Below are 23,640 nucleotides of genomic sequence, written 5' to 3'. Positions count from 1 at the left end.
CGCTGGAACTTGTGGTTCCACAGCAAGACAAATAGTTAAATAAATACACTGACACCCAAGAATAATAAAGCTTTATTACACCCAGAGCCCTTTCATACTGATACCTACCTATCTTGATCCTATAGGTAGCCCTCCGTCCATTCGTGAAATCCATAGGGGTACCTGTGGAAGCAAATTTACCAGGGTCCTCCGGCGTAGATCGGTCCTCTTGGTTCCAAGTAGGCTCCAGGGACTTGGCAAAAAAATAAAACGCAAACACCCGAACCACCGGACTGTCAGAGGAAGCCGAACAGTGTCTGTGTTGACATCGTGCGGCTCCTCCTCCCGAATGCTGTTATTGGTCGGCTCGCAGCCTAGCAGCTCCAGATTGGCCGCTAGGCACCGCTAGCCGGTCAATAGCGGCATTCGGGAGGAGCCGCACAATGTCAACACAGACACCGTTCGGCTTCCTCTGACAGTCTGGCAGTTCGGTGTTTACACTTTATTTGTTTGCCAATTCCCAGGAGCCTACTTGGAACTTTTGCAACCCAACCTGAATCACCCCTAAATTTTGATGCAAGTTTAATACATATTCACATATTTCTTTCCAGAAATTCCAACCCAACAGCAAGATGTTTTAGAGGTTTGGAAGGAGACATAAAAGCTAAGACAGATAAATGAGATGCATTTTAGCTGCCAGCTTGTCAGATCTGCAGCAGTTTGACGCATTTCAAATCTTAATCTTTGTGTTTAAAACACTAAAATGAACATGTGCTGAGATTTGTCAGTTAGTAATTAAATAACTAAATATTACAAAGTTCCCATACTGCGTATGGTCATGGTAGTCCAAGTGTGAAAATACTTACATAGCAAACTAGGCAGCAATGAAAGATATTTAGAGCTAATCATTTGCATGGTGATCAATTATCAAACAACTGCGTGTGCGTAAGGATCAAAGTACGCCCAACACCAACAAAAACAGCACATTTTTTAATTGCAAGCCCCTAGTAAGGTGATGGAAGTGTCAGGAAAAATGCAGGTGTGCCCAGATTTTTTAAGGGAGGGCCTGTGTAGACATCACCGGCTTCAACCAGCCTGTTTCTATTGCAGACTTGTGGAAGTGTCAGGGTTACACACAGACTGGGAAAATCATTCGATCATGAGTGAGTTGCAAATGGATTTCCAGCTGGACAATGATCAGCGATATTTTGGCAAGCCATTGGCAGACTTGCTGAACTACAGAGGATGCTATGGGGCCCAGTGGCTTGGGAGGGCCCCAAGGGATAGCAAATAATCCCCTGGACAGTTTGTATTATTTTTTTTAATTATTATTATTTGTGCACAGGGTTGGAGCCGGAGTAGCACGCTGAGCAGGAACCGGAAAAGCGCACAGCGCATGCGTGCTCGCAGGGGGGTGTAAGCCGGAGTGGTGGAGGTGGTGTGTGACCATGACTGACAGAGCCCCTGGAGTCTGCTTAATATGTTGGCAGAGTATATAGCGGTGCTTGTGGTGTTGTTGGACGACACACTTTTGGAAGCTTAACCAGGAATGTGGTTTATTTAGTAATGAGCACAGGTGTAACAGGTGTTCAAGGGTGAACTTGAAGGTATCAGAATAGCAGATATATTACAGGCAGGTGAACACAGTGGGGTGTGGTACAGGGGTCCAACAGTCAGGATCACTGCGCTCGCCACCTATTCTATTCTCCCTCTATGGGGGTCGTGGACCCCCACGAGGGAAAATAGCAGGTGGCCTTCGGGAACCCGGCTGTCGGTGTTTTGACAGTTGGGATCCCGACGTCGGGACCGCGTCCGGCACCCTACACACTGTATGGGGCAGGTACTTATCATTTTCCTGTAGCAGGTAGGAACTGGATGGAGGTCTATCATGAAGCAGGGAAGTCTGCACAGCAGTGCAGATTGGAAGCTGTGGGTCTGCGAGGGTGACAGTGGGTACTAGCGATGCGACGCTGTCCGGCGGTGATTGACAGCGCACTCTCTCTCCCTCCGCTGGTGATAGCTGCCAGGGACGGTATCCGGACTCATGATAGATTGACTCTAGGTTGACAGTCATAAGGTTGACAGGGTCCAAAGTTCGACAGGCAAAAGGTTGACATGGTCAAAAGGTCTACATGAAAAAGATCGACATGCATTTAAAAAAAAATTGGAACAGATGTGCCGACAGGCGGTATTTTATGCCCTCCCATCCACTATGGCGTGGAGGGAGAATATAATAGTGTGCCAAGTGCAGCGAGGCACTGAGGGGACGCGGTACAGTGTCAATGTCGACATAGACATGGAAAAACCATGAAAAACTCATGATGACCTTTCCCATGTCGACCCCTGGACCCTGTCGACCATATGACTGTAGACCTAGACATTGTATATATACCATAACCGCCGGGGACTCCGGATGCACTACATGGAGCTAACTAATGGTGGCATCCTGCCACTCCGTCTCCGTCTCACTGCAACACAGGCTTCCGACACAGTCGACAGGCTGCTGCTGAGGTTGCTAGGAGACAGGTGCAGAGCGCACCTCTCCAACATAATATTCAAACCTGGTGTTACTTGTCGGACCCCGCGTCTGCTCAGGGCCATCTTAACATTTGCGGGGACATCTGGGCAGAACATTAGCGGGCCCCCCACATACCTATGTGAGGCGGGGTCTGGGAGCTTGTAGCTCTGCGCTATATGCAAGGCAGGAAGTGCTGCTGATTTTCACCGTCCGGACGCTGATTGGCTGAGAGAATTCAGCCAATCTGCGTCCGGCCAGTCTTCCTTTAAAATCAGCAGCGCTTCCCGCTCCACTCCCTTGCAAATAGGGCTACAGGCTTCCAGCCGCCGCTGCCCGGACCCTGCTGCGGGCAGGTCTGCAAAGGTTTAGTTGCACCCCTGGCTCTGATTATTTGAACTTAAGCGATCATGTCTGATAACCCCTGTAATTTATTTATTTATTTTAGTTCATATGGACCATACTGGTGTTTTGGGAAGAAAATCCCAGGGCATTTTTTAAATCCCAGGATTCGGCTTCCCTAATAATAAAAAAAATCCCCAGCCGCCCTGCATATTTACTTACGTGGGCCAGCACAGCCAGGTGGTGCGGAAGAGAGTGAGGAAGGCGGTGGAGGAGGGAGGTACGGCCCTTTGCACCTCTGACCGCATCACGCTGCAGGGTGCAGCACAGTAGGGATGGCCATTGTTGCCATTGCCATCGATGGCAATAGTGCAACTGACCATCGATGATGTTAAAATATGTAATGGATGACCATCAATATTTTTACCTATCCATGGTAATCCATTTTGGTTGACTGATTGGCCTGTAGACCAATTAAAACACAGGGGCGGGGCTTCACAGGTGCCGGGGTGGAGCTATGCTCCGTGTCCTGGCACTTTGAAAAAAAAAACCAGCAAAACATCGGTTGATGGCAAAAGTATTCAACATCGGCCATAAACCATCAATGATTTCAAATCATCAATGGTCAATGGGAATTCCTTCCGCACAGCCGGGGACGGTAGAAGCCGAGCAGCATCTGAGCAGATGCTGCCCTGCATTTTGGTGCCAAATCCTGGGATCTTGCCGTTCACGGGATTGGCCCCCTAGTTGCGATACAATCTGAAAATAAGATAGATTCCCAAATGTTCTGCCCCATGTTAGTTCTTACTTGCTTGTATTCAAAAACAGAAAAAACTTTGTAGACCTGTACACACATGAATGACATCTCCCGGCCACCAGCATTAATAGATGTGTCCTCTATGACTGAGAGAAAGCTATTTGGAAATAAGTTTGTATCTAGCAAGTCACATTATTGGACATAGGTCTTATGCTGTGTGCACACGGGGGAGATATATTGCTCAGCCATATATTGCTGAGCAATATATGGCTGAGCAATATATTGCTCAGTTTCTACTTTACATCAGCGACCAGAGATGGTCGCTGATGAAAAAGAAACTGCCGGGGGGAGCCCGGCAGTGGTAATCAGCTGGTCGCAGGAGCATGTTCCTGCGACCAGCGATCACCACAGGGGCAAAAACGGGAGCGCGCACCCGGCGATATATCGCCGGTGCACACTCCCATTGCGGGCAATATGGTCGCTCAGCGACCATATTTCCCGCGATTTTGCACTAAATCGCCCCCGTGTGTACGCACCTTTATTCAGATCTGATTGCAGTAATCTTTTGTTCTCAAAATGGGCAAAATCATGTGCACTGCAGGTGGGGCAGATGTAACATGTATAGAGAGAGTTAGATTTGTGTGAGTTATTTTGTTTCTGTGCAGGGTAAATACTGGCTGCATTATTTTTACACTGCAATTTAGATTTCAGTTTCAACACAACCCACCCAAATGTAACTCTCTGCACATGTTACATCAGCCCCACCTGCTGTGCACATGGTTTTGCCCATTTTGAGAACAAATTTGTACTGCGATCAGATCAGAATAAGGGCCATAGTGCCTGATTCATGTTTGTATGGAATGGCAGAGTCGTGTTATTGATGCCTTTGTCATTGGCATATTTTCACAAGAATACTGTGAACAAAATGACAACTGCACTTGCTGGTGCCTGCACCTAAGACACAACACACAGTATAGGGCCGTTCTTCTGTGACTTCTTACCGTTCCCCACCAATAATGCTGCTTTCCCACTGCAGACCAGTTTAAAGTACTGGTAATCTTAAATGGTATTTAAAACGGTATTAGCATTCCCACTGCAGCAGATTACCGTTTTAAATACCATTTAAGTACCATTCCCATTGCAGTGAACCGTGTAAAATGTAGAGTGCCTTCCCCCCCCCCCCCAGTGTAAAGAGTGCCTAATCCCCCCCCCAAGTGTAAAGAGTGCCAAACCCCCCCCCCCCTACCTGCCCTGTGTCCCCACCTCCCCTCCCCTTGTACTTACCTGCACGGGGATGCAGGGCAGTGGGGAGGCAGCGGGGGTCCATGCAGGGTCCATGCGGGGTACAGGCAGTCCCAGTGCCTGATGAGAACTAGTAGTTCTCATTTTGCGCATATGTAATGAGTGCACGTGCATAATAATGAGCCACTCATTACATATGCGCATATGTAATGAGCGGCTCATTATTATGCACGTGCACTCATTACACATGCACAAAGTGAGAACTACTAGTTCTCATCAGGCACTGGGACTGCCTGGAGGCTAAATAACGTTTAAGAGGCATTCCCACTGCCTCTTAAACATTATTTTAACGTGTAGGACTCTGCTTTAAAAACGGGTTGAAATACCATTTAACTTTAAATGGTATTTCAACTCTGGCACTTTCCCACTGCAGCCTTAAAACGGTAAATTGCACTGAAAATCTGCAATTTACCGTTTTTTAGCTGCAGTGGGAAAGGGGCATAAGGCTGCTGAGAGAGCATAGAACAAACACAATTGTCTATTGTTTTGAACTGTCCAATAGTCACAGAAAGAAAACATGAATCCGCCACAGAGAGCAAGTGTTCCACCACTTATTCTGCTGCAGTGACCAGAACACATCTCTGGCTTAAGGCTGTGACATTTCTGTTCGTGCAATGTAAAGGCCACAGGTATGTTCTCGTACGCTTACAATAATGCTCGTTCCAGAGTCAGGTCAGGGATTATAAAATGTCATTGGACAGTTGTAAATATGGTGCAAAAGAAATCAAGTACTAAATATAATTTTTTTCCCTCAAAGATAATTTTTACAGATTTACCGGTATTGTTATTTTTAGCCCGTGGTAAATCCAGATGACATTATACCATGCCGTAGAGATTTCTGTTTGCAATGATGCAAATATTAAATATAAATTATGTACACAGCAGTAGGCAGTTTTATTATTTCTGCCCAGTATTTATGTATTCTGATGGATATCACTGGTCGTAATGGCATAATAATCACATAAAGATGATGACACTGAATGATCATCTGCTGTTGTATTTAGCATTCAATGTGTTCATCCTAACTCTAATTACGAGTCCCCAGATTGTTACGGTCTAACAATGTTCACAGTATGGTCATCTGAATTCTGAGGCTGTCTGCAGGTTCTGCAGCCGCACAATGTAACAAGGAGGAAAAATAACTAATGCCTTTTTCTGAGAAACTAAAGGAAAATGTAATTGCACGTTACAGTGGGACTGTATAACCCAGCCCTCTAATTGTCTGTGACAAGCAGAATGTAGCATCTGCACAATCAGCCTGGTTCCGTGACAGCTACGTGATCATTACATTCAGTCCTGTGCAAAAGCTGCTTGCAGTCTGTAGGAATGAATAAGAATGAGTTAAATTTATTGTAATCTGCCTGATTGTGGCCGGTTCAGGGGCCTCCGATTAATGCATGGACAGAAACACTGGAAAGTAGTCATGTTCCTGATTCAGAGGTGACCGCAGAGCTGATGTCTGGGTAATTGAGTGATTATCTGTTGCTGAGCATGCGCGCAAACTGCAAAAATCCAGGAACCGTTAATGAGCACGCATGCATAAAGCAATGTATGCAATGACTTAAGAGCCTGGGCCCATGGGCTTTACAGGGTGAAGACAGGGAGGTGACCGGTGACCTAAAGTTATTGCAAAAATAAGTGTTATGGGTGTGTTATAGGATGGTCATGGGTATGTTGTGGGAGGGTCATGGGTGTGTTGTGGGAGGGTCATGGGTGTGTTGTGGGAGGGTCATGGTCATGTTTGGTATACAGCTATTATCTCATACTGTATGCAGCACTACAGTTTTACAGTGGCCATACTGTATATTGATAAAGTTACTAGGGAGGCTGCGCACCATGGAGTCGATGATGTGACTGACGGTGCATTAATAGTGGAGTCATCGGATGCACCAGGGCAGTTGAGCATTGGTATGTAAAGTGAGTGTGGCAGGGTTTACTCAGTCCGCTGCACAGAAGTACACAAGAGGAACACTCAAGATGACATTTGATGATTTTCACAATTCATGAAAAATTGCAGCCACCATGCTTTGTGTTAATGTCCGAACCGTTAGAACTTTCTGCACTATTACTGTAACATGTGTAATCCAGGCAGGACACCCCATAGAATTGCGGGCATAAATAAGGGTTTTCCTGTATCTACTGTACTTATGCAGTATGGGTGTAACAGGTAAAAAAAAAATATATATAGCAATACAAGGTGGCACTGATTGCTAGTACTCCAAGGTATGTGGTGCAAGGTCGCAAATACCCGATAAATATAATACTGATAAAGATCCCTGCCCCATATAAGGGCTTATTCTAATGCTCCACAGATGTCCTATGTACACGTGTTCCTCTGACCGCACTAGGTCCCTGCACGAGAGTGCACACTGAACTCAGATGAGACATCCCAACATCCCCCCTCCCCCCTATGCTGCCAGGTGTGCCTGGCCTATGCTCCAGTGCCCGGAGAGGGCACACACTCACAGGTAACACTGCACAACGGCGACCACAGCTCAGGGCAAAAGCACCAGCACCTCTCCTGTAGTCAGAATTAAAAACCACTTCAAACTCCACCAGGTCATATCATGTGGTAGAGAGCGCCGGGGTGAAGCCAAACACAAGAGGATGCTAGTCCCTGCAGCAGCTGCTGCTGCGTGCATGGTGGTTAGGGAGCGTTGGGCGGCTAACTATCTCGGGGCGAGCGCACACAGTGGAAAGTGGGGAAGCGTTGGTGGAGTGCGGGCGGCTGCCGGACTCTATGGTAACCAAACTAATAAGTACCGCGGGAGTGGCTGTGTGCGGCCGCGCATGCGTACCAGCCCTCCTGCGGCCATTTTGACTTTGGTAAGAGCTGAGGCTAGCCGCGGCCCTCTTTGATTTGGGAAAGATCTTTGGCAGCGGACGCTAAGCATGGAGAAGATGGCAGTCGCTCTATCCGCAGCCCAGCCAGGGGGGTGAGTGCCCATTTCATGCCTGGAATGGGCCAGCCCACTGGGAAATGGCACGGTTTCCCGGCGGGACAATCCGCCCCTGTCTTCATACAATATTCATTTAAACAAGGACAGTTCTTTACCGCCGCCAAGAAAAGAAAGTTAGGGAGGGGGAAATTCCGACCAGAGAGAGGCAGATCACCTGACTTCCTGACTACTCCTAGCTCAAGGAACTCCTCCCTTGATCCCTAATTGGATAACACTGATCTTGTCATAACCCCTAGCAAAACAGCTTAAAGTGCAGGCAGCTCAGATGCCTTCAGTGGTTTATGTCACCTCTTGCTTAATCAGCCCTCGGTTATCTTTTGTTGCCATGAAATGCTGGGTGCATTAATACGGATGTCTAGGAGTGTTGTTTGATAAACATACATTGTTTAAGTGGGTAGATGATGTATGATTCGGGTAAAATGATAAACCACCGAGCTATAGTCAATACAAAGACTAATGTGGATTGTAACTGGCTAGACAGAAGGGAAGAGAATTAAGTATAAAGTAATAAAATATATTTAAAATGAATGAGAGGATATGCTAAACGTGTGTGGGAGATTGCTTAAGCTACTGTATTGTTATGTCAATTTTAATAAACTTACCATCGGCAATCTTTATGCCCCAACACTTTAATAACTTATCTAAACTTATTTAAACTTAACACTAAAATAAAGAGACGGACACAAGTGCTGGCGTTTCAATATGAATGTCAAATTTATTGATTGACAACTATTTATATTGATTCTATAAAAGAGGGTTGCGGCCCTAAAGAACGGTCATAGAGAAAAGAGGGGTAAGATGACATCACACCATTCACACATCGTTGGTGTTCAACTCTCCCACGCATCCCACCCGTGTGGATGGTGTAGCCCATCCCCTGTCCAAGGGGCATGGGCTAGTGACGTATCAATGATGGGAGAGCGCACCCCACTATCCTCATACCACTTCCATTTGAACAAGGACCGTTCTTTACTGCCGCCAAGAAAAGATTGAAAAATAGGGAGGGAGGGAGGGTGGGGAAAACCGGACCAGAGAGGCAGATCACCTGACTCTCTGGCTATTCCTAACTACAGGAACTCCTCCCCTGCTCCCTAATTGGCTATTGTTTCAGCATCATAGCCCCTAGCAAACCACAACTTAAAGTGCAGGCATCTCAGAATCAGGGCCGGTGCTAGGCACCGGAGCGCCCCAGGCGGGGGGTCGCCCCGGCGCTTACCGTCGCGCTGTTACTGGGGGGGGGGGTGGATGATGTGCCTGCCGTAAAAGGGGGGGTGGAGGATGCGATCGCTCCGGGGGGGGCGGGAGCGGTGCAGCAGCAGCCGCCGAGTTTGCTGGGGGTAGGGGGGAAGCCGCTCACCTGCCGGGTGCCTGCCACGTCGATCCACAGCGGCGTTGGGCAGGGGTCGGGTAGTGATGCGGCAGCCGCTGAGTTTGCTGGGGGTGGGGGGAAGCCGCTCACCTTCCAGGTGCCGCATCTGAGCGTCTCTCCACAGCAGCGTTGGGCGGGTGGGTTGAACTTGTTGGAAGTGACAGGGGAGCCTAGGGTGTGATGCATCGGATTCGGCAGCCGACGAGGTTGCTGGGGGTGGCGGGGGAGCTTAGCCGCTCACCTACATCCAGGGGGGGTTCTTAGCTCCGGACTACCGCCCTCCAGTGGCCGGCGCCCTAGGCAAATGCCTAGAACTGCCTAGTGGTGGCGCCGGCCCTGCTCAGAATCCTTCGGTAGTTTATGTCACCTCAAGCTTAATCAGCCTTTGGTTTTCTTTATGTCAAAAAACAATTATCAATTACATTTTTCAGTGTTCCATGGGTACCCGGATTTCAGGTGTCTGAATTGAGACCCCAAAAACCTCAATCTTTTCATGTGTCTATATTTTCCATGTTGAACTGTTGTTTGTGACAGCCTTTTGTCAAGGTCCACCTAGTGATTGACGACCTTTTGTCAAGTTTGAATGTTGACCCTTTGACCATACCCAATCCATGGTACATGTAATTGCTTTTAGTTTTTTGATATCCCAATACTCATTGGTATCTTCCAACAATGACTTTTTCTTCAGAACCATCGGACAGAGGATACCTACCCAGTGGCGTAAGTTCAGATGAGGGCCCGGGGGCAGTATAGATAATGGTAACTCCCCCCCCCCGTTTTTTTTAAAATGTACTGTGCGTGTGTGTATATATATATATATATTTATATATATCTATATATATCTATATATATATGTTACACACACACCCAGAGGCGTAACTAGACATTCATAGGCCCCATAGCAAAAGTTTGTATGGGCCCCCTATTTAGCAACTGTTGGTAATAAATGAATATAGCACATATACCTTAGACTGTAAAGATGGGCCCCTTCAGCTCTGGGCCCCATAGCAGTTGCACCCCTTGCACCAATGGTAGTTACGCCTTTGCACACACCTCAATGCTCTCCAAGTTCCTACTGCAATACTCACTCGGCATCACGTCAGGTGGTGGTCCCCCTGCTGCAGAGCTAGTGTGGACAGCAATGATAATTGAACCTGAGGCACCATGATTGATTGCCCGGAGGAGGAAGGACGTGGATCCCTTTGTGTGTGCACAGAGCAAACTCAGCGCTGCCGCTGCGTGCCATCACAGAGTATGCTCATGCTGCGTTCAGGGATCCACGTCCTTCCTCCTCCGGGCAGCCAATCAGGGTGCCGCAGGATCAATTATCATTGGACAGCTGAGCCGTCGCTCAGCTGTCCACACTACTAGCTCTGCAGCAGCTGCACCGTCATCTGAGTAGGGACTCGGAGAGCATTGGGGCCGCAGTGACAGGAGACCCGTACAGAGCGGGGGTTCTCCTGTCACTCGTCCACCTGATGGCTAACGCCCAGCGGCAAAAGTCTCCATTGCCTCCGGGAGTTAAGCCACTGTACCTACCTACTACCTACGTGTCAAGGTAGGTAAGTATCTGTGTGAATGGGCCATGTATGTAATAAAGTTATACTTTTATTGTGTGTTTGTGTTTTTTTTTCACTGTTTGTATTGTTGTGGAACTACAAGTCCCAGCAGGTGCTTTAATGCCCCACATGCTGGTACTTGTGTTTATTGCACTTTTACACCTTTAATCAGCCTGGTGGCCACCGCCCAGGGCCACTGGGGACAGCCCTGGGCTTCAGCATGGGCAGATAAATTCTGGAGGGGGGGGGGTCTCCACTTTCCCCGGTACCCTGCCCATGTTTACTGGTCAGGGGGGAATTCTTTGGCCGGGGCGGGGGGAATTGTATAAAAAGTCTCCCCCCTGCTGTGGCATTACCCTGCTGGCTGGTTGGGCCTGGTGCTGGTTCTTGAAATACGGGGGACCCCTACTCATTTTGTCCCCTATATTTTGAGAACCAGAACCGGCCTTTCAGCCTGGTGCCGGTTTTACAAAATCAGGGTGACCCCTAGTTGGTTTGCCCCGTGATTTTATGAAACCAGGACTGGCTCTTTGAGCCCAGGGCTGGTTATGCTTAGGAAGGGGGATCCCATGCCATTTTTTTTATTTTACACATTTTTTTTGGACAGTACCATGCACAGATCGCACAGGTCGTCAAAATCGCCCATCACAACCTGGTCTGTTTGAGTGGTACAGTGATTTTTAGTAACGTTTTCCCGAAATTTTAAATTCAATTTGTGATTTGTATACTTTTCAATGGGAAAACATCTGGATGCGAAATTGAAAAAAATCACCACTTCAGGATGTGCGAATTCGCAACAAAAAGTACGATCTTTACCGCAATTTGCATCCCATTAAGTTGGTGATTTCAGAAAAATGTGCGAATACACACTTTTTTGCCTAAAAATCACACAAACACAAAAAGATCGCATCCTATTAAATGTCACCCAATGTTTCTACCCCGCACCTTCCTTGCACAGTCCCTAAAATGTAACTGTTTTCCTATTGGCTTGCTCTTAATTAGCTCAAAATTTACTGTGAGATCAAATTACAGACTGAGCAGGTGATGTGACAACATGCTCTGTTGCTGGACTTCTTTGATATTATGGGGTCGATCCTATTATTTACGATGAATTCGCTGATGCAAATCATCGTGGCAGAGACAAATTCACACAAACGTGCCTGCTGCCCCTTATGAGCTCTGTTCTTGGACTTCTCTGATATTAGTATTGCTGTCACCTGTGTTAAACTTGTTACTTAAGAAAGGTGATGTCAATCATCAATGGCGCTGAGGGAGAGAGAGCCTGGGTCTGATGAAGGGGCCTGGTGCCCGCCGCTACCACCTCCCCAATTGCAGAGAGCCGGGCAGTGGGGGAGAGAGGACAAGCTGCTGCTTCAGCAGCCTCTCTCCCCAGCCAGCAAACACTGCTCAGTGCTTAGTTGGGCGGAGAGGCAGCAGCAGCAGCCTGTCCTCTCTCTCCATGAGTGGGTGTATCCCACACGCATCCTGCTTTTAGACACAGGCGCCCCTGCTAATTTCATTTTTTTTACAGGGGTGCGGCCTACCATTGACCACACCCCCTCATTTTACAGGGTCCCAGAAGAACTGTTGGTGCCCTAGGCCAGGGCCGAAACTAGGGTTTCCGGCGCCCGGGGCAAGGCAGTCTTTTGGTGCCCCCCCCCCCCCCCCTAGTGATGCTGCTGCGCGCCGGAGGCGCGCCGAAATTTTTCGGGGGCGTGGCCTAATTTGGGGCGTGGCCTATAATCGCTGCTCTCCCGCGAGGCCACGCCCCCATTTTGCCGCTATGGGGGCATGACCCAGAGGCTCTGTGAGCCTCTAGCCATGCCCCCAGCCCCCTGGCTGCGGGAATAGACGCTGTGCGCATGCGCACAGCGTTTATTCCCCGCTGCTTAGTTAGCAGCTGACAGGGGGGACCGACCAAATGACGCTTGTCCCTGGCGCCGGAGACCCCCCCCTCCCCGCACAGTCCTCTCACCGTTGAAGCCGCAGGTATGTCCGTCCGTCCATCTCCTACTAGCGCTGCGGCGGGAAGCGCTGATGACTTCAAAAAGACTTGCCGGACGCTGATTGGCTGAATTCAGCCAATCAGCGTCCGGCAAGTCTTTTCGAAGTCATCAGCGCTTCCTGCAGCCGCGCTAGTAGGAGATGGACGGACATACCTGTTACCGGACCTCACAGCGCCCCTCACCTCCAGCGCCCGGTGCGCGTGACCCCCCAGCCCCCCCCTAGTTACGGCCCTGCCTAGGCAATCATAAATTAAGAGAGAAGTCCCTGCGGGTTATGTTGGGAGCTATGCAGTACCCGTAAGATACAATCTTGCTGACACTCAAGCTAATGTGTTGTTTTTGCCATGGTTTGATGGGTAATGACTTGTGGTATTATGCTGTTTGGAATAGCATCCAGATTTTTCTTTGCAATACGTAGCTCTAGATCAGTGGTAGCCAACTCCAGTCCTCGAGAGCTACCAACAGCTCACTATTTCTAGATCACCTAGCTGGGGCACAGGTGCACTCATTACTGAGTGACACATTATAAAAGGTCCACAGGTGGAGCTAATTACTTCACTTATGATTCTGTGGGGAGACCTGGAAAACGTTAACTGTTGGTAGCTCTCGATGACTGGAGTTGGCTATCCCTGCACTAGAGTAATTGCTATATGTAGGATCTGTGAAAACAAAATGAAATATTCTGTTTATTGATTTTTTTTTTTTAGCAAACTGTGTGGCCGAAGAGAGGAAATGCTATGAGTATGTGCCCAGTGTCCACCAGTGTGAACTGCTGAAGTGAATTTTATAGTTAGCATATGAACAGTGGCTGGAATAATCATATTTAATAGAAACAGGAGGCGAAGCATGACATACTGTAGTAATTTCAGCCATTTCCCTATGTAGTCACGGCTTCATTCCAAAGCATTACTCTGTGCCCCAGATTACATCATAAGCGCTACTGCTGCAAGATAAATATAGGTAAAGCCTTTATTAATTTACCCAATCAATACACATAACACACATATCTATCCTTTCATAAATCAAGGGAGAGATTAATATAAAATCAACAAAAACAACACAGTGTACCAGGGGCGCATTGGGAATTAAATCCAGCCCGGGAAATATCCTAAAGCAGCCCTAATAGGGCCTATTTCAACGAGGCCACGCCCCATTCTCGCCGCTGTGGGGGCATGGCTAGTGGTTTTCTGAGCTGCTGGCTATGTCCCCATCCCCTCAGGCTGCAGCCGCACAGTGTCTATTCTGCAGCCTGTGGGTCTGGGGAGATAAAGACAAGGGGTGACAGGGGAACAACGAACCCCCCCGCCGCTGTGGGACACTGCCGGCCTCGGGTGGGACACGGGAACATACCCAAAAAATGGGAGGTTACGTGAAAAGCGGGGCAGTTGGGAGGTATACATATGATGCAGGACTACCTGCAGGAGAAGGCACCCAGGCAAACACTTTACTAGAAGGGGACGCTGGACATAAAAAGGTTGTGTGTATATATATATATATATATATATATATATATATATATACATACACACACACACACTGTGTGTGTATATATATATATATATATATATACTAGGTGATTCATCGCGCCCTACGGGCGCTCTTCACACCGTCGTAAGGGGCTGCGCCCCCTTAATTTGTGAACGTTTGTATATGAGAAATATGGTTAGAATTGTATGAAAGATGCCCTTTATTGCAACTTAGGTGTCCGCGAATCGTGGGAGGGGGGGTCGCGGAGGGTGCCGCGAATTGCAGGAGGGGGGGTCGCGGAGGGTGCCGCGAATTGCAGGAGGGGGGGTTGTGGGGGTGTGGATGCTGTGAATCGCGGGAGGGGAGGGATTGCAGAGAATCGCGGGAGGGGGGGCGCGGGGTGGGTTGCCGCAAATCGCGGGAGGGGGGTTACGGGGGCGGGGGTTGCGGCGAATCATGGTAGGGGTGGTCGCGGGGGATGTGCCGTGAATCATGGGAGGGGGGGTCACGAGGTGGGGTGCCGAGAATCGCGGGGGGGTGTGTGTGTGCCGTGAATCGCGGGAGTGGGGGTTGCGGGGGGGGGGGTGTGACGCGAATCGCCACAAGAAAAAATAAACACAGAAAGGTCAACACATGTAAATGTTGACATAAGTGTGGCACTTCATTGGTGTCCATGTCGACACATGAGAATGAATATGAAAACACTAGGTGATTCATCGCGCCCTACGGGCGCTCTTCACACCGTCGTAAGGGGCTGCGCCCCCTTAATTTGTGAACGTTTGTATATGAGAAATATGGTTAGAATTGTATGAAAGATGCCCTTTATTGCAACTTAGGTGTCCGCGAATCGCGGGAGGGGGGGTCGCGGAGGGTGCCGCGAATTGCAGGAGGGGGGGTCGCGGGGGGTGCCGCGAATTGCAGGAGGGGGGGTTGTGGGGGGGTGGATGCTGCGAATCGCGGGAGGGGAGGGATTGCAGAGAATCGCGGGAGGGGGGTCGCGGGGTGGGTTGCCGCAAATCGCGGGAGGGGGGTTACGGGGGCGGGGGTTGCGGCGAATCATGGTAGGGGTGGTCGCGGGGGATGTGCCGTGAATCACGGGAGGGGGGGTCACGGGGTGGGGTGCCGAGAATCGCGGGGGTGTGTGTGTGTGCCGTGAATCGCGGGAGTGGGGGTTGCGGGGGGGTGGGGGGGTGTGACGCGAATCGCCACAAGAAAAAATAAACACAGAAAGGTCAACACATGTAAATGTTGACATAAGTGTGGCACTTCATTGGTGTCCATGTCGACACATGAGAATGAATATGAAAACATTCAAAAAATGAAAAAAAACCTTCAAAAACTCATGTCAACCTTTTTCATTGTCGACCATAGCCATGTCAGTGTTTTCCATGTGCAATTTAATTCTGGAGCTGCCGCGAATCACGGGGGGTGCCGCGAATTGCAGGAGGGGGGGGTCGCGGGGTTGGGTGCCGCGAATCGCGGGAGGGCGAAGATCACAGGGGTTCCGGTGGGGGGGTTGCCGCGAATTGCGGGAGGTGGGGGGTCACGGGGGGTGCCGCGAATTGCGGGAGGGGGGTTTGCGGGGGGGTGTGACGCGAATCGCTACAAGAAAAACTCAACACAGAAAGGTCAACACGTAAATGTTGACATAACTGTGCCACTTCATTGGTGTCCATGTTGACACATGACAATGAATATGAAAACATTCAAAAAATGAAATAAATCTTCAAAAACTCATGTCAACCTTTTTCATTGTCGACCATAGCCGTGCCAGTGTTTTGCATGTGCCATTTAATCCTGGGGCTGCCGCGAATCGCGGGGGGTGCCGCGATTTGCGGGAGGGGGGGGGTTGCGGGGGGTGGGTGCCGCGAATCGCGGGAGAGCGGGATTCATGGGGGTTCCGGTGGGGGGTTGCCGCGAATTGCGGGAGGGGGGGGTCGCGGGGGGGTGCCGCGAATCACCGGAGGGGGGGTTGTGGGGGGTGTGACGCGAATCGCCACAAGAAAAAAATCAACACAGAAAGGTCAACACATGTAAATGTTGACATAAGTGTGGCACTTCATTGGTGTCCATGTCGACACATGAGAATGAATATAAAAATATTCAAAAAATGACAAAAAACTTCAAAAACTCATGTCAACCTTTTTCATTGTCGACCATAGCCATGTCAGTGTTTTCCATGTGCAATTTAATTCTGGAGCTGCCGCGAATCATGGGGGGGTGCCGCGAATTGCGGGAGGGGGGTCGCGGGGGTGGGTGCCACGAATCGCGGGAGGGCGGGGTTCACAGGGGTTCCGGTGGGGGGTTGCCGCGAATTGCGGGAGGTGGGGGGTCACGGGGGGTGCCGCGAATCGCGGGAGGGGGGGTTGCGGGGGGTGTGACGCGAATCGCCACAAGAAAAAATCAACACAGAAAGGTCAACACATGTAAATGTTGACATAAGTGTGCCACTTCATTGGTGTCCATGTCGACACATGACAATGAATATGAAAAAATTAAAAAAATTAAAAATAAATCTTCAAAAACTCATGTCAACCTTTTTCATTGTCGACCATAGCCATGTCAGTGTTTTGCATGTGCCATTTAATCCTGGGGCTGCTGCGAATTGCGGGGGGGGGGGTGCCGCGAATCGCGGGAGGGGGGTCGCAGGGGGGGTGCCGCCAATCGTGCAAGGGGGCGTCGCGGGGGGGTCCTTTTTGCCGCGAATCGCGGGAGGGAGGTCGCGGGGGGGTGTTTTTTCCGCGAATCGGGGGGGGGGGGGGGGTGGTCACGGGGGAGGGTTTGCCGCGATTCGCGGGAGGGGGGGGGTCGCGGGGTGGTGGTTATGCCGCGAATTGCGGGAGGGGTCGTGGGGGGGTTCTTTTTGCAGCGAATCGCGGGAGGGGGGGTCGCGGGGGTGTTTTTGCTGCGAATCACGGTAGGGGGGGTCGCGGGGGAGCGGGTATTTTTGCCGCAAATCGCGGGAGGGGGGCGCTCACCTGGTGGCTGTGGAGTAGCAGTGCTGGGCAACATGGGAAGGCAGTGGGTGTCTGGCACTGTCTGTGGGCTCACTGGGCTGGTTCTCTGTCACATACCTCCCAACATGACCCTCTCCAGGAGGGACACAATGCTCTGTTTCTAGACTTCCCCTTAATGTATGATTGCCATCACCTGTTTTAAACAGGTTAATTTCTCAGAAAGGTGTTCAGCACAGATGAAGGCAATCACACATTAAGAGGAAAGTCCAGGAACAGAGCGTTATAGACACAGACACCCACTTTGAGTGACAGATGTAGCCAAATATATAGGAGATTCAAAAAATGAAAAAAAAAACCTTCAAAAACTCATGTCAACCTTTTTCATTGTCGACCATAGCCATGTCAGTGTTTTCCATGTGCAATTTAATTCTGGAGCTGCCGCGAATTACGGGGGGTGCCGCGAATTGCGGGAGGGGGGGGTCGCGGGGTTGGGTGCCGCGAATCGCGGGAGGGCGGGGATCCCAGGGGTTCCGGTGGGGGGGTTGCCGCGAATTGCGGGAGGTGGGGGGTCACGGGGGGTGCCGCGAATTGCGGGAGGGGGGTTTGCGGGGGGGTGTGACGCGAATCGCCACAAGAAAAACTCAACACAGAAAGGTCAACACGTAAATGTTGACATAACTGTGCCACTTCATTGGTGTCCATGTTGACACATGACAATGAATATGAAAACACTAGGTGATTCATCGCGCCCTACGGGCGCTCTTCACACCGTCGTAAGGGGCTGCGCCCCCTTAATTTGTGAACGTTTGTATATGAGAAATATGGTTAGAATTGTATGAAAGATGCCCTTTATTGCAACTTAGGTGTCCGCGAATCGCGGGAGGGGGGGTCGCGGAGGGTGCCGCGAATTGCAGGAGGGGGGGTCGCGGAGGGTGCCGCGAATTGCAGGAGGGGGGGTTGTGGGGGGGTGGATGCTGTGAATCGCGGGAGGGGAGGGATTGCAGAGAATCGCGGGAGGGGGGGCGCGGGGTGGGTTGCCGCAAATCGCGGGAGGGGGGTTACGGGGGCGGGGGTTGCGGCGAATCATGGTAGGGGTGGTCGCGGGGGATGTGCCGTGAATCACGGGAGGGGGGGGTCACGGGGTGGGGTGCCGAGAATCGCGGGGGTGTGTGTGTGTGCCGTGAATCGCGGGAGTGGGGGTTGCGGGGGGGTGGGGGGGTGTGACGCGAATCGCCACAAGAAAAAATAAACACAGAAAGGTCAACACATGTAAATGTTGACATAAGTGTGGCACTTCATTGGTGTCCATGTCGACACATGAGAATGAATATGAAAACACTAGGTGATTCATCGCGCCCTACGGGCGCTCTTCACACCGTCGTAAGGGGCTGCGCCCCCTTAATTTGTGAACGTTTGTATATGACAAATATGGTTAGAATTGTATGAAAGATGCCCTTTATTGCAACTTAGGTGTCCGCGAATCGCGGGAGGGGGGGTCGCGGAGGGTGCTGCGAATTGCAGGAGGGGGGGTCGCGGGGGGTGCCGCGAATTGCAGGAGGGGGGGTTGTGGGGGGGTGGATGCTGCGAATCGCGGGAGGGGAGGGATTGCAGAGAATCGCGGGAGGGGGGTCGCGGGGTGGGTTGCCGCAAATCGCGGGAGGGGGGTTACGGGGGCGGGGGTTGCGGCGAATCATGGTAGGGGTGGTCGCGGGGGATGTGCCGTGAATCACGGGAGGGGGGGTCACGGGGTGGGGTGCCGAGAATCGCGGGGGTGTGTGTGTGTGCCGTGAATCGCGGGAGTGGGGGTTGCGGGGGGGTGGGGGGGTGTGACGCGAATCGCCACAAGAAAAAATAAACACAGAAAGGTCAACACATGTAAATGTTGACATAAGTGTGGCACTTCATTGGTGTCCATGTCGACACATGAGAATGAATATGAAAACATTCAAAAAATGAAAAAAAACCTTCAAAAACTCATGTCAACCTTTTTCATTGTCGACCATAGCCATGTCAGTGTTTTCCATGTGCAATTTAATTCTAGAGCTGCCGCGAATCACGGGGGGTGCCGCGAATTGCAGGAGGGGGGGGGGTCGCGGGGTTGGGTGCCGCGAATCGCGGGAGGGCGGGGATCACAGGGGTTCCGGTGGGGGGGTTGCCGCGAATTGCGGGAGGTGGGGGGTCACGGGGGGTGCCGCGAATTGCGGGAGGGGGGTTTGCGGGGGGTGTGACGCGAATCGCCACAAGAAAAACTCAACACAGAAAGGTCAACACGTAAATGTTGACATAACTGTGCCACTTCATTGGTGTCCATGTTGACACATGACAATGAATATGAAAACATTCAAAAAATGAAATAAATCTTCAAAAACTCATGTCAACCTTTTTCATTGTCGACCATAGCCGTGCCAGTGTTTTGCATGTGCCATTTAATCCTGGGGCTGCCGCGAATCGCGGGGGGTGCCGCGATTTGCGGGAGGGGGGGGTTGCGGGGGGTGGGTGCCGCGAATCGCGGGAGAGCGGGGTTCATGGGGGTTCCGGTGGGGGGTTGCTGCGAATTGCGGGAGGGGGGGGGTCGCGGGGGGGTGCCGGGGTGCCGCGAATCACCGGAGGGGGGGTTGTGGGGGGTGTGACGCGAATCGCCACAAGAAAAAAATCAACACAGAAAGGTCAACACATGTAAATGTTGACATAAGTGTGGCACTTCATTGGTGTCCATGTCGACACATGAGAATGAATATAAAAATATTAAAAAAATGACAAAAAAACTTCAAAAACTCATGTCAACCTTTTTCATTGTCGACCATAGCCATGTCAGTGTTTTCCATGTGCAATTCAATTCTGGAGCTGCCGCGAATCATGGGGGGGTGCCGCGAATTGCGGGAGGGGGGGTCGTGGGGGTGGGTGCCACGAATCGCGGGAGGGCGGGGTTCACAGGGGTTCCGGTGGGGGGTTGCCGCGAATTGCGGGAGGTGGGGGGTCACGGGGGGTGCCGCGAATCGCGGGAGGGGGGGTTGCGGGGGGTGTGACGCGAATCGCCACAAGAAAAAATCAACACAGAAAGGTCAACACATGTAAATGTTGACATAAGTGTGCCACTTCATTGGTGTCCATGTCGACACATGACAATGAATATGAAAAAATTAAAAAAATTAAAAATAAATCTTCAAAAACTCATGTCAACCTTTTTCATTGTCGACCATAGCCATGTCAGTGTTTTGCATGTGCCATTTAATCCTGGGGCTGCTGCGAATTGCGGGGGGGGGGGTGCCGCGAATCGCGGGAGGGGGGTCGCAGGGGGGGTGCCGCCAATCGTGCAAAGGGGGGTCGCGGGGGGGTCCTTTTTGCCGCGAATCGCGGGAGGGAAGTCGCGGGGGGGTGTTTTTTCCGCGAATCGGGGGGGGGGGTGGTCACGGGGGAGGGTTTGCCGCGATTCGCGGGAGGGGGGGTCGCGGGGTGGTGGTTATGCCGCGAATTGCGGGAGGGGTCGTGGGGGGGTTCTTTTTGCAGCGAATCGCGGGAGGGGGGGTCGCGGGGGTGTTTTTGCTGCGAATCGCGGTAGGGGGGGTCGCGGGGGAGCGGGTATTTTTGCCGCAAATCGCGGGAGGGGGGCGCTCACCTGGTGGCTGTGGAGTAGCAGTGCTGGGCAACATGGGAAGGCAGTGGGTGTCTGGCACTGTCTGTGGGCTCACTGGGCTGGTTCTCTGTCACATACCTCCCAACATGACCCTCTCCAGGAGGGACACAATGCTCTGTTTCTAGACTTCCCCTTAATGTATGATTGCCATCACCTGTTTTAAACAGGTTAATTTCTCAGAAAGGTGTTCAGCACAGATGAAGGCAATCACACATTAAGAGGAAAGTCCAGGAACAGAGCGTTATAGACACAGACACCCACTTTGAGTGACAGATGTAGCCAAATATATAGGAGATATATACACACTATATACATATATATATATATATATATATATATATATATACACACACATATCTCCTCCTCCTGTACATTACAGCAGGACCCTGCATGCTCTTCTGTGCAGCCTGCTCATCACTCCAGTCACAGGGCCGCAGGCTGCACTCATGACAGCCATAGTGCCATAGTGCCATAGTGCCATAGTGCAGCTGTGACTGACTCTGGAACGCCGCGGGGAGCTTTCAGAGAGGGGGGTCCGGGGCCGGGAATTCCGACTCAGGGCAGCAAAGCACCGCGGGAGGAGCTGTGTGCGCCCGCGCATGCGCACCATTTTTAACTTTGGGCACAGCCGAGCCCGGCCGCAGCCATCTTTAATTAGAGCGTTTGCTGTGGCCGCGGCTGGTAACCACGGAGATGGAGGTTCGGTGGGCCGCAGCCAGGGAGAGTGGGCGGCCGGTACTCCTCCAAAATGTGCCTGCCCACCGGGAAACGGCCCAGTTTCCCGGTGGGCCAATCCGCCGCTGCAGTGTACATTAACATACTTCAATATTAAATGATCACTTTTTATATTTAACACATATCTGGACATCTCTTCCTCACTTGCATGGAGTAAAGCTTTATCCAATTGAAATTCTTTAAAACTTCAGCCATACAGATGAAACCATCCTCATCTAGCCATTTCTGGATAACCATAGTGAGCCATGGCTCACCAAGGCCTATTGTTCTCAGCTGCAATACAATACATAGAACAATACAGTAGGGCAGTGGTTCCCAAACTGTGTGCCGTGGCTCCCTGGGGTGCCTTGGGACACATACAGGGGTGCCCTTGGTTGGTGGTCCAGGACCAACTCAAAAATGAATGGTTAGCTATTAATGAGCAAAACCAGTGCTGGTGCCTGCCAATCATAAAATGTGTACAAACAGAAGCAAATCCTGCCCTTTACTACATAACTGACCCTAAGATTTGCATATAAACCCAATCTAAATTTTTTTTTTTGGCCTAGGGGTGCCGTGAAAAAATTCTGATACTCTAGGGTGCCATGATTCAAAAAAGATTGGGAACCCCTGCAGTAGGGGATTAGCAGAGTTATCCTATTACTTACTTAATCCTATTAAAGGGCTAGATGAGGATGTCTCCATCTGTATATGCAATATATTGAAAGTGCAGATCTGTAAATTAATATAGGATAATTAATGGGGCCTACACATGTCGAGATTTTGCTGTGCGATGCTAGATCACTCAGCACACAGCGCTGTGTGCTGAGCGATCTGTCAGCATTTCAGGTATTGCCGCTACCAGTGTGTGTCAGTTGCAGATTAGTGGAAGCCTTAAGGTGCGTACACACGGGTGCAATTATGTATGAAATCGCTGGCAAAATGGTCGCTCAGCGACCATATTGCCAGTGTTTTCATGTGCAGCCGGCGATAGATGGCTGGGAGCGCGCTCCCGCGGCCAGCCCTTCATGGTCGCAGGAGCATGCTCCTGCGACCAGCGGCTTCCCCCAGCGATCGCCGGGCAGGAGGTCAGCGCCGAAGAAATCAGCGCTGTTCTCCCATGCCCTGCGACGCTGCTCCCTCCCTCCTCCCGTCACCTGCTGCTGCGCTCCGCCTCCGCCCGTAGCAGTGTCTCCTTTTCATCGCTGATGAAAAGGAGACACTAGCAATATGATTGCTGGGGATATATTGCTAGCAATATATCCCCAGCAATCATATAGACCCGTGTGTACACAGCATTGGTGTTATTTACAATTGCACAGATGGCAAAAACTGTTCAACGGTTTGGGAATTGTGTGTGGATTTGCGAGTATAGATTGATTAGCGATCCATTGGCAATTCTGTTGCAATATTTTCAAGAGGCGTTTTCTCTTTCTTATCTGGTCAGCAGCTTTCCCCTCGCAGTTAACTGTGAATTCTCACATTAGCGGTCAGGTATGAATGAGGCCCAGTGTGGGGTAAGACAGGTGGAGAAATTTGTATATTTAATACTTGAAGTTCAAAATTATGACAAAGCACCTCATCTACATATAGAATGTTGCCCACAGCAACCAATCAGATTCTATCTATAATCTCCTAGTAGGTGCTAAATATATAAGAAAATGACCAACACTTATATGCACAAGGTATGTGAGTAGTATATTAACCCCTTCCCAACATTTGACGTACATTTACGTCATGGCCGGGATGTACTTCCCGACACATGGCATAAATGTACGTCATGCCATTTAACTGTCACCGCGTCTATAGACGCGGTGACAGTTTAAACATGTCTGCTGTCCCTGACAGCAGACATGTCCCTGCATGCCCAGGGGGGTGGCGATGCCTCCCCCCCGTCGGCGATCGCTGTGATTGGCTGTTCAAATGTGAACAGCCAATTACAGCGTTTTCTGTGTAACGGCGAATAACGTTCGCCGGTGACACAGGGATCGGTGGTGATTGGTGCTGTAAAGTACAGCACCAATCACCACGGGGTGTAAGGGTGACACTGGTGTCACCCCACCTCACCCAACCCGCCCC

General features: G+C 50.6%; 1 long non-coding RNA gene across 1 annotated transcript in view; it reads left to right on the top strand.

Moving 5' to 3' along the window:
• The first annotated feature begins 5,429 nt into the window (after positions 1–5,429).
• Positions 5,430–23,640, top strand: part of LOC146036693 (uncharacterized) — a 94,743-nt gene continuing 76,532 nt past the window's right edge. Inside the window, exon 1 of the long non-coding RNA XR_014460931.1 lies at positions 5,430–5,524. This is a non-coding gene — a long non-coding RNA (uncharacterized LOC146036693). The remainder of the gene's footprint in view (positions 5,525–23,640) is intronic.

The sequence above is a fragment of the Crinia signifera genome, chromosome 9 (genome assembly GCF_055691185.1).
Source record: "Crinia signifera chromosome 9, ASM5569118v1, whole genome shotgun sequence".
Taxonomy (NCBI): domain Eukaryota; kingdom Metazoa; phylum Chordata; class Amphibia; order Anura; family Myobatrachidae; genus Crinia; species Crinia signifera.
The sequence above is the reverse complement of the archived record's forward strand: the minus strand, read 5'-3'. Positions and strand labels throughout refer to the sequence as shown.